This window comes from Dendrobium catenatum, unplaced genomic scaffold (genome assembly GCF_001605985.2).
Source record: "Dendrobium catenatum unplaced genomic scaffold, ASM160598v2 original_scaffold_48743, whole genome shotgun sequence".
NCBI classification, from domain to species: Eukaryota; Viridiplantae; Streptophyta; class Magnoliopsida; order Asparagales; family Orchidaceae; genus Dendrobium; species Dendrobium catenatum.
Window position 1 is genome coordinate 126329 of NW_021367197.1, and position 9700 is coordinate 136028.

Consider the following 9700-nt stretch of genomic DNA (forward strand, 5'->3'; position numbering starts at 1 on the left):
AGCACCTTGCCTTCATCCAGTCTTTATGAAATCTTTCAAAGTGTTCAAAATTTAATTTACCATTTATATTAAATATATAAAATATATAATAATTGAACAACGTGGTTCTTAAAAATCAAAACTGCTAGACCAATCCCAATTTTATCTAGTTCAATGCAAATTTGGTTTTAGAGAAAATTTGCACCGTTCGGCCAACCGGTTATTGGTTGAGCTGATCTCAAACGATCCTGAACAATTTTCAAAACAATGCATTATGTACTACAGTGACTACAAAAATGAGCCGGCTTTGATAACGACACCCTGCATCCACTAAAATGCAAGCAGGCGAAAGTTCTGAGCTAGCTTTGCTCTCTATCTGCCTTAATGCCACTACCACATTCATCCACTTCTTAGAATTATTCATTCCCTAACAAATCATGGCATTATTTTAGAGTATATAACAATATGATTTTAATTATGTTTTTAATATTTGAGTTAAGAGATATAAATTAAAAGTTTCTATTTCCAGTAGGAAATCTTAATTTTAACATTTTTTATATTAAACTTTGTAATTTTTCATTTAAATATCATTAGAAAGACCGTTGTCTCGTGAGCATCTGCTGCATTGGTATTGCGGAAAATAGGGTTGGCGCTGGCAGTGGAGAGCATGACAAGACAATTAGTGTCACACTCTTCTTCGTTAAGCACAAGAGGCGGAGTAGGAGTTTTGGATCGGGGGAGTGGTGGAAAAAAAGTCCATTTGAGTTGTCATTCTCGTCATCATCCCCGCCAGCACCAACAAGACCACGACAACAATGCTTGGATGAAGATTTCAATGAACAAAATTCTTCGTGGCAGTTTTGGCAAATGTGACTAGTAGGAAGCAGCTTGCCGTCGGAGGAGTCTCCTTTAGCTCCTGTGATGGATGGACCTTCGTTCGGGTGGAGGATGGGTTCATTGAACATCCCGTGGACCCACATATGCCCTGCCAACGCTCTCCCACTTTTGAATATCTTACTGCATACAATGGTACTTTTATGCCTCCTGCTCTAGTAGCTTTTTCTTCTATATATATATATAAGATTTAATGAATAAAGTTGCAGTTTTTTCATAATTATGGTTAAGGATATCTTTGCATTAATATGATAATAATGATTTTACAGTTATTTGTGATTTTTTATGAGTTTATAATTAATTAATATTTTTATCATATTTATCAAAAAACTAAATTTAGAGATGATACATCATCTAAAATTTATCTTGATCATGCACGAATCTCAAGGCAAAATCAAGTTGAAAATTTCAAAAATTAAATCTAGGACTATCTAAACTCTGATTTCAAAAAAAACTTACAGTTGAACTGAACGTAACGAAAATACGAACCCATTGACAACAAATTCAACTTAATCCGAGCCCAAATGGATCTAAATCAAAGACTCGAAGCGTAGTTGGTAGGTTCAAACTACAATTTGGATTACCAATTGGTTTCCAAATGTGACATACTTATAGTCTAATCAAGTGGATCACGGAATTCCGACATCACTAAGTCATTCAAAGGCCCTGCAAACGTTCCACGATCAAGGGTTTCAACATCGATCGTCCATTCAAACCACACCCCATTTAACCTTAATCTTCCTTCTATTTATGGGTATTGTCACTCTAGAAAATCTATAAATAGATCTCTCATTCCTCTTGAAGGAAATAAGCTTAGATCGGAGATAGATCTTGCCTCCTTTCCTCCTTGACCACCACCCGTAGTTCCACCAGACCACCACATGACGTCGGAGTTCCGCCAAACCACCAGCTGATGCCCGGAGTTCCGCCGGACGACCACCTGACGTCGGAGTTCTCCCGGACCAGCCTGACGTCAGGAATTTTTTCGGACTACCACCTGATGTCCAGAGTTCCGTCGGACCACCGCCAGACACCCAAAGTTTTATCAAACCACAGCCCTACAATAGAGTTCCTTCAGACTACCGCCAATGTCGAAGTTATGAAAAAACACCTCCAGACTACCAACTAACGCCTGAATTTTCAAGTAATGCCTAACTTCTGTCGGACCGCTTTACGACTATGATCTTTCCGACCCCTGTCTCCTGTAGATTATGATCCTTCTGACCTACATTACATATTACGGTCCTTTTAGCATATATCAACCAACGCCTCCATCAGTCGAGTAGGACAACAAACATACATATTCTAATTAAATTGTTGCCTGAGATGATTTTTGACATTCTATGTATAAGTTATGTTGAAAATGTAATAGTGTTATAAATTTTATCGAATTTTATTGAATATGACTGTTTGTTCATTAATTGTTATAGTTTGCATAGTATTCTTTGATTTTATTTTCTTTGCATAACTATTTTTAATAACTACTTGGATTGTGAATGTTGGAAAGCCCACATAATGATTTTAGAAGCTATTTCTTTTCTTTGTTATGATATTGGTTTGCGGCGGTTTTGTGGCAAAAAATCCAACGCAAATGTTGAAACGACATTTTGATATCGATGTTTGTGATTGAACCATTCATCACAAATTGCGGCGGATTAACTGACCTAAATTCGCTGCAATTTGTGATGGAATATGAGGCGGATCACAAAAAGTAAACAAGTGTTTCATTTGAGATTATTCCATCCCAAATCCTCCATAAATCTGGTCCAAAGATTTTGCAATGGAGTTTATTCATCGAAAATATTTTTGGATGCCTATTTTACCATCAGAACTATATCCGCCGCAAATCTGCCACAAATAACTGGTTTTCATGTAGTGTTTTGTTACAACACTTTTGCAATGTATATTGCCTGGAATCTGGTGTTTCATGCCCGCACAAAGAACATCGAGATAAATCACCGTTTCAGTTGGGATTTGCATCCATGCAAAACACATTGAGGCTAAACATATCTCCACTGATAGATGAGCTCGTTGGTGTTCTTACCAAGTCCATACCTAATCCAAACTAAAGGTTGTTCCTCCCATCAGCTTGAGGGATCGTAATAACATTACCCTGCATCCACTATAATGCAAGCAGTCGATAGTTCCTAGCTAGCTTAGCTCTCTATCAACCTTGTTGCCATTGTCAATTGCATCCATTTCTTATAATTATTCATACTGTAACTAATCAGGGCATTATAGTCATTAAATACATCTTAAGATATATATATATATATATATATATATATATATATATATAATATATATATATATATATATATATATATATACTTCTGCATTATACAATGGTTTAAGTTCTTGTTTCTTCAATCAGTGTGAGTTCTGAAATGCATTGAGTAGAAGGAAATTTATAAACTATTGGATGCTTGGTTTATACATTTCTACGGGCTTAACATAAATTAGGTCGAAGATTTGAATTAATTTACCAAAATATATAACTAATTAAAACAAAAGCATTATTCTCAGCTCCCATTCAACCGCGAGACTGAGATTTAGCTTTTGTTCATTATGTGATTCATAGGATTCTCTTATTATATGAACAATAATAAGATATCACATTTTATGATTTATTTAAAATGTTTTTGTATAAGTTCATGAATGTAAAGCCATTCATTCTGGAAAAAAAAAAAAAAAAAAAAAGAATTTGGGCTTTAATTAGCATATTGAAAGACAATATTTTAGAAATCCTTATTTCGGTTCTAATTCTCTTAGTTATTGATGCAATAAATAAAAAATTTAAAAAATATACAATAATTTGATTTTTTAATTGTTGAAATTCACTCCTAAATCATATCTTATTTATGTTTGAGTTTACATTCAATTGAGTGTTTTCCTCTCTTCATAATCATATTTCCATTGATCTCAATGGAGTTAAAATCTCACAAGAGGATTGTTGCGTCCTGGAGTATTCGCGGCGGTGGAAAAATATATAGTTTAACATCTTAGCATTATATGAAGATCCAGCACACAATCAGATAAGTGAGAGGGTGTAGCATTCATAAGAGACACTATAGTTTTTACGTGGAAACCCCTGAAAGGGGGGGGGGGGGGGGACCACGGGGCATGGCTAGTTTGAATGAATCCACTAGTATTTGTAGTCGATTACAAATGAGGCCCTTCTTAGGAAAGAGGCCATGGCGTGATGTTACAAAGGTACGTCATATAGAGCGCATTAACATGGTGGGAGTTTTAATATTTAATTGAACATAGACATATTTGTTTTGTTATAAGGGCCATAGTCAGCACGAGACAGGGGTCCAAAAGACTGTAGTTGGTAGGAGACCGGGGTCAGAAAGACCATTGTATAATGATAGAGGTCGGAAGGACCATAGTAAGTGACGGAGGTTAGAAGGACCGTAGTCGGCAGAAGATAGAGGTCTGAAAGACCGTTGTCTGTTGATGGAGGTCGGAAGGACCATAGTAGGCGATGAAGGTCAAAAGGATGGTAGTCGACAGGAGACCGGGGTAAGAAAGATTGTTGTCTAGTGCTGGAGGTCGGAAGGATCATAGTAGGTGATGGAGGTCGAAAGGATAGTAGTCGACAAGAGACCGGGGTCAAAAAGATTGTTGTCTGGTGATGGAGGTCGGAATGACCATAGTAGGAGACGGAGGTCGTAAGGACCGTAGTCGGTAGGAGACTAGGGTCTGAAAAACCATTGTCTAGTGATGGAGGTCAGAAAGACCATAGTAGGCAATGGAGGTCAGAAGGACCGAAGTCGGCAGGAGACCAGGGTCTGAGAGACCATAGTGGAAGCGAAATACTTCGGGAGAACTCTCGGCATCAAGTGGTGGCCCGACATAAGTCCTCGCCTCAGGTGGTGGTTCGACAGAAATTTAGGAGTCGGGTGGTGGCCTAGTAGAGGATAGGGCCTCAAGTGGTGGTCCGACGAAAGTCAGGACCTCAGGTGGTGGCCTGGTGGAGCACAGGGCTTCATGCGGTGGTCCAACGGAAGTTTTAGCCTCATGTGGTGTTCCGGTGGAGAACCGACGTCAAGCGATGGTTCGATGAAGCAATGTCATCAAGCCGTGGTCCGGCAAAGGTGAGGTCCTCAAGTGGTGGTCCGATGGAGCAACAGTATTAGGCGGTGGTCCGGCGGAGGTGAGGTCCTCACGTGGTGGTATGGCAAAGCAACGACGTCAGGTGGTGGTCCGACGGAGGTGAGGGCCTCAAGTGGTGGTCCAGTTGAGCAACGACATCAGGTGGTGGTCTGATGGAGGTGAGGGCATCAAGTGGTAGTCCAGCAGAGCAACAGCGTCAAGAGGTGGTCCGGCAAGGTGAGGGCCTCAAGTGGTGGTCTGATAGAGTAACTGCATCAGGCGGTGGTCCAGCGAAGGAGAAGGCCTCAAGTCGTGGTCCGATAGAGAAATAGCTTCAGGCGGTGATCCGGCAGAGGTGAGGGCCCAAGTAGTGGAATGGTATTGGTTGAGGAAGAGCTTCTTCCTTCTCTTCCTTCTCTTTCACCTTCTTCTCTTCTTGCTCAGGTCCCCTTCAAGAGAAATGAGGGGTCTATTTATAGATTTCTAGAGTGACATGGCCCGTAAATAGATGAGAGATCAAGGGGTAAAAGGGGAGTGGTTGGATGGATGACCGATATTGAATCCTTTGATTGTGGACCCTTCGTCAGACATTTAAAGGGTTTAATGATGTCGGAATTCAGCGATCTTAGGCTCGTTGGATTTGTCTCATCGAGCCCCAAGATTAGACTATAAGCATATCATGTTTGGAAACTGTTTAATAACTCAAATTGTTGTTTGAACCTTCCAATGGCACTTTGGGACCTTAATTTGGACTCATTTGGGCTCGGATTATGTCAAATTTAGTGTCGTCGGGTTTGTATTTCTGAGATGTTCAGTTCGACTAAATGTTTGCTAATATCGGAGTTCAGAGGGTCCCAATTTTATTTTTGGAAGTTTCCAAATTGATTTTGCATCAAAATTTGTGCCCGATCAAGATATTTTTTATGACGTAGCGATTTCCCCCTTATTTTCGGACGTTAATGTCTCAAAAGTCTAAATATATGCATTATAGCTCATGGGAGAATTTTTTGTGTGATTTGAAACTTGGAAATACTCCAATCTTCGGCGTAGAGTTTTCGAACGGCTTTAAAAGTGCCAAATTTGTGTTTGGAATGTCAAAAAATGGTTATGGGATCCCAAAAACATCCGATTTGACCTTTCTGGGCCCAAAATTGGGTCTGAGAATGCGTCGGGACAAACATGCCGCCGGTGACCATCGGCAATTGTTGCCGCCACTGCCGTGCTGCCGCGTGACGAAGCAGTGCTCTGCTCCACACTCTCCGGTCCGCAACCTGGCCTGCTCATCCGTGGCCTTGCCCATATACTTGGCCCACCTGGTTCGCTCGCCCGCTCGACGCACGGCCCACCATTGGTCCACAACCTACCCGCATGGCTGGCTTATCGGGCGGCTACAGTTAGTCACGGCTAACTACTGACGATTAACCGCCGACAACCGCTGGTGGTAACCTCCAGTGGTTAACACCAATTTTTTTTTTTACAGAATATATATATATACATATATATATATATAGAGAGAGAGAGAGAGAGAAAGATTTTTTTTCTCTCTCTCATAACTCCCCCAACTTCTTCAACTCCTCCAACCTTCCTCTCTTGCTTATAAATACCCCCCTAGGGGATATAAAATTCTTGCTCCTTCTCCTCTCCCTCCATCCTTTCAATTGAGGCCTTCCCTTGGCCCTGTACGGGTGGTATCCCTTGTGCAGACCTAAGGTCCCTCTATGAGCAAGAAGGTCCAGAGATCACTCCTTCTCCCTCCATTCTTTCAATTGAGGCCTTCCCTTGGCTCTGTACAGGTGGTATCCCTCGTCCAGGTCCAAGGCCCCTCTCTGTACAAGAAGGTCCGGAGATCCCTCCATTCTTCGAGAGATCCTGCGGAGCTCCAATGTTAGTTGGTTGGAGATGGAGTTCGGAAAGACCATCTTAAGGATGGAGGTTGAAAAGACTATTGATGGGTAGAAATCTGGCATCAGGTAGAAATACGGCGTCAGGTAGGAGACTGGTGATGGATAGAAGTCCAACGAAGGGTGAAAATTTGGCGCCGAGTAGAAGTCTAATGATGTGCATAAATTCAATGTTTGGTAGAATTCTGACATCAGGGAGAAGTTTGGAGACGGGTAGAAAGTCAACATCGGGTAGAAGCCCGATGAATGTCCGTCCATAGGCAGGAGTTCATCATTTGGTAGAAGTATGGCGTCGAGTATAAGACCGATAAAAGTCCATCAACAGGAAGAAGTATGATGATGGGTAGTAGTCCGATGGTAGGCAGAAGTCCAACTTCAATTTAAAGTCTAACAATGGGTAGAAACTGAATGAAAGTTCGGTGAAGGTCAAAATTTTGGCGTCGGGTAGAAAGTACAATGTCGTGTGGAAGATCGATGATAGTCCCGCGATGGGCAGAAATCCATTATCGGGCAGGTCTATGACATCGGGTAGAAGACCGATGATGGTCTGATGACGGGTAGAAATTTGATGAGAGTTAGGGCCAAAAGTCCGACGCCGGGTAAAAGTATGGTGCATAGGTAGAAGTCCGACAAAAGTCCATCAATGGCATTCTGGCGATATTAACCTAAATGAAAGAGGTTAAAAGGATCCACTAAGGATGCATGACCTATCTGAGATTGTATGTCAGAGCCTTTTCTTGATGAGTTAACCTTTATGGAAGAGGCCGAGAGAATCCAGTAAGGATGTAAGACTTATCCGAGGTTGTATGTCATAGCCTTGCTCGATGAAGTTAACTTGTGGGGAAGAGGTTGATAGAATCCACTAAAGATGTAAGACTTATCTGACGTTGTTTGTTAGATCCCTGCTCAATGAAGTTAATCTATGTGGAAGAGGTCGAGAGAATCCATCAAGGATGTAAGACCTATTCAAGGTTGTATATCAGAGCCTTTGCTTGATGACGTTAACCTGTGTGGAAGAGGTCGAGAGAATCCACCAATGATGTAAGACCTATTCGAGATTATATGTCAGTGTCTTGTTCGATGATGTTAACTTGTATGGAAGAGGTCGAGAGAATCCACCAAGGATATAAAACTTATCTAAGGTTGTATGTCAAAGCCCTGCTCGATGACGTTAACCTATATGGAAGATGTCGAGAGAATCCACCAAGTATGTAAAACCTATCCAAGGTTGTATGTCAGAGCCTTTGCTTTATGATGTTAAACTATATGAAAGTGGTCGAAAGAATCCACCAAGGATGTAAGACCTATCCAAGGTTTTATGTCAGTGTCTTGCTCGATGACGTTAACCTGTATGGAAGAGATTGATAGAATCCACCAATTATATAAGACCTATTCAAGGTTGTATGTCAGAGCCTTTGCTCGATGACGTTAACTTGTATGGAAAAGGTCGAATTGAATCCCCTGTGATTGATTTTTTCTTGATTGGGAGGGGGAGAACGTTGTGTATATCCCGAATCAAAGGTAAATAAGGGTCTATCTTTAGATTGTTACTGCCTTTTTGAGGTTAAGATCAGGACCTTGCTTAAGGAGTAGAAGTCTAGCAGGACTATATAAAACTTATAATTGATTGAAAGTATCCTTGCATTTGCTACGATTTTTCTGAATTATCATCTTGATGTTGGAAATATTGAAGGGATATTTTTTATCATAGTTGGAGTCAAAGTTACCCCCAGTCCAGATCTTATTCCCATGAAATTAATGAAGCAATGGCTGATCTCAGGAAGTTGACATAAAAGTCCTTTTGAGGTTGGAACAAAAATTGTCGCTAGTGGGGAACCACGTTCCCACAGACAGTGCCAAATTGTTGCATCCTGGAGTATTCGGTGCAGTAGATAAATATATAGTTTATCATCTTAGCATTGTACGAAAATCCAGTACACAATTAGATAAGTGAGAGGGTGTAGCATTCATAAGAGATACCAGAGTTTTTACATGGAAACCCCTAAAAGGGGGGGGAAACTATAGGGCATAGCCCAGTTTGAATAAATCAACTAGTATTTGCATTCAATTACAAATAAGGCCCTTCTAAAGGAGAAGGTCATGGCTTGATGTTTCAAATATACGCCATATAGAGCGCATTACATGGTGGGAGTTATAATAATCAACATAGACATGTTTGTTTGGTTAGAAGGGACATAGTCAGCACTAGACATGGGTCCAAAAGACCGTAGTTGGCAGGAGACCGGGGTTAGAAAGAGCATTATCTAGAGATGGAGGTTGGAAGGACCATATTAGACGATAGAGGTTAGAAGGACCGTAGTCGATAGGAGATAGAGGTCTGAAAGACCGTTGTCTGTTAATTGAGGTCTGAAGGACTATAGTAGGAGACGGAGGTCGGAAGGGCCGTAGTCGGCAGAAGACCGGGGTCAAAAAGACCGTTTTCTGGTGATGGAGGTCGGAAGGACCGTAGTCGGTATAAGACCGGGGTCAGAAAGACTATTTTCTGGTGATGTAGGTCAGAATGACCATAGTAGGTGACGAAGGTCGGAAAGACCATAGTAAGTAGTGTTGCGGATCTATGGTTTATGATTTTGATGATAGCAAACTTTCCTTATGTGAGAGCTCGTTCCTTTGATTTGCATTCCAAGATCTGATTTTCCTTCCAGGATCGTCCAGGTCGATTTTGGATCATCCTGGGACCATCAGTGCATGGCAAAAGTCAGTGAGCAAGGGTTTTTATCGTCTGAGAAAATTAATTATCATCCTGAGATATCGTCCTGGACGATTGGATTTTGTTCACATCGTCCTGGACGATGTGGCGATCGGCC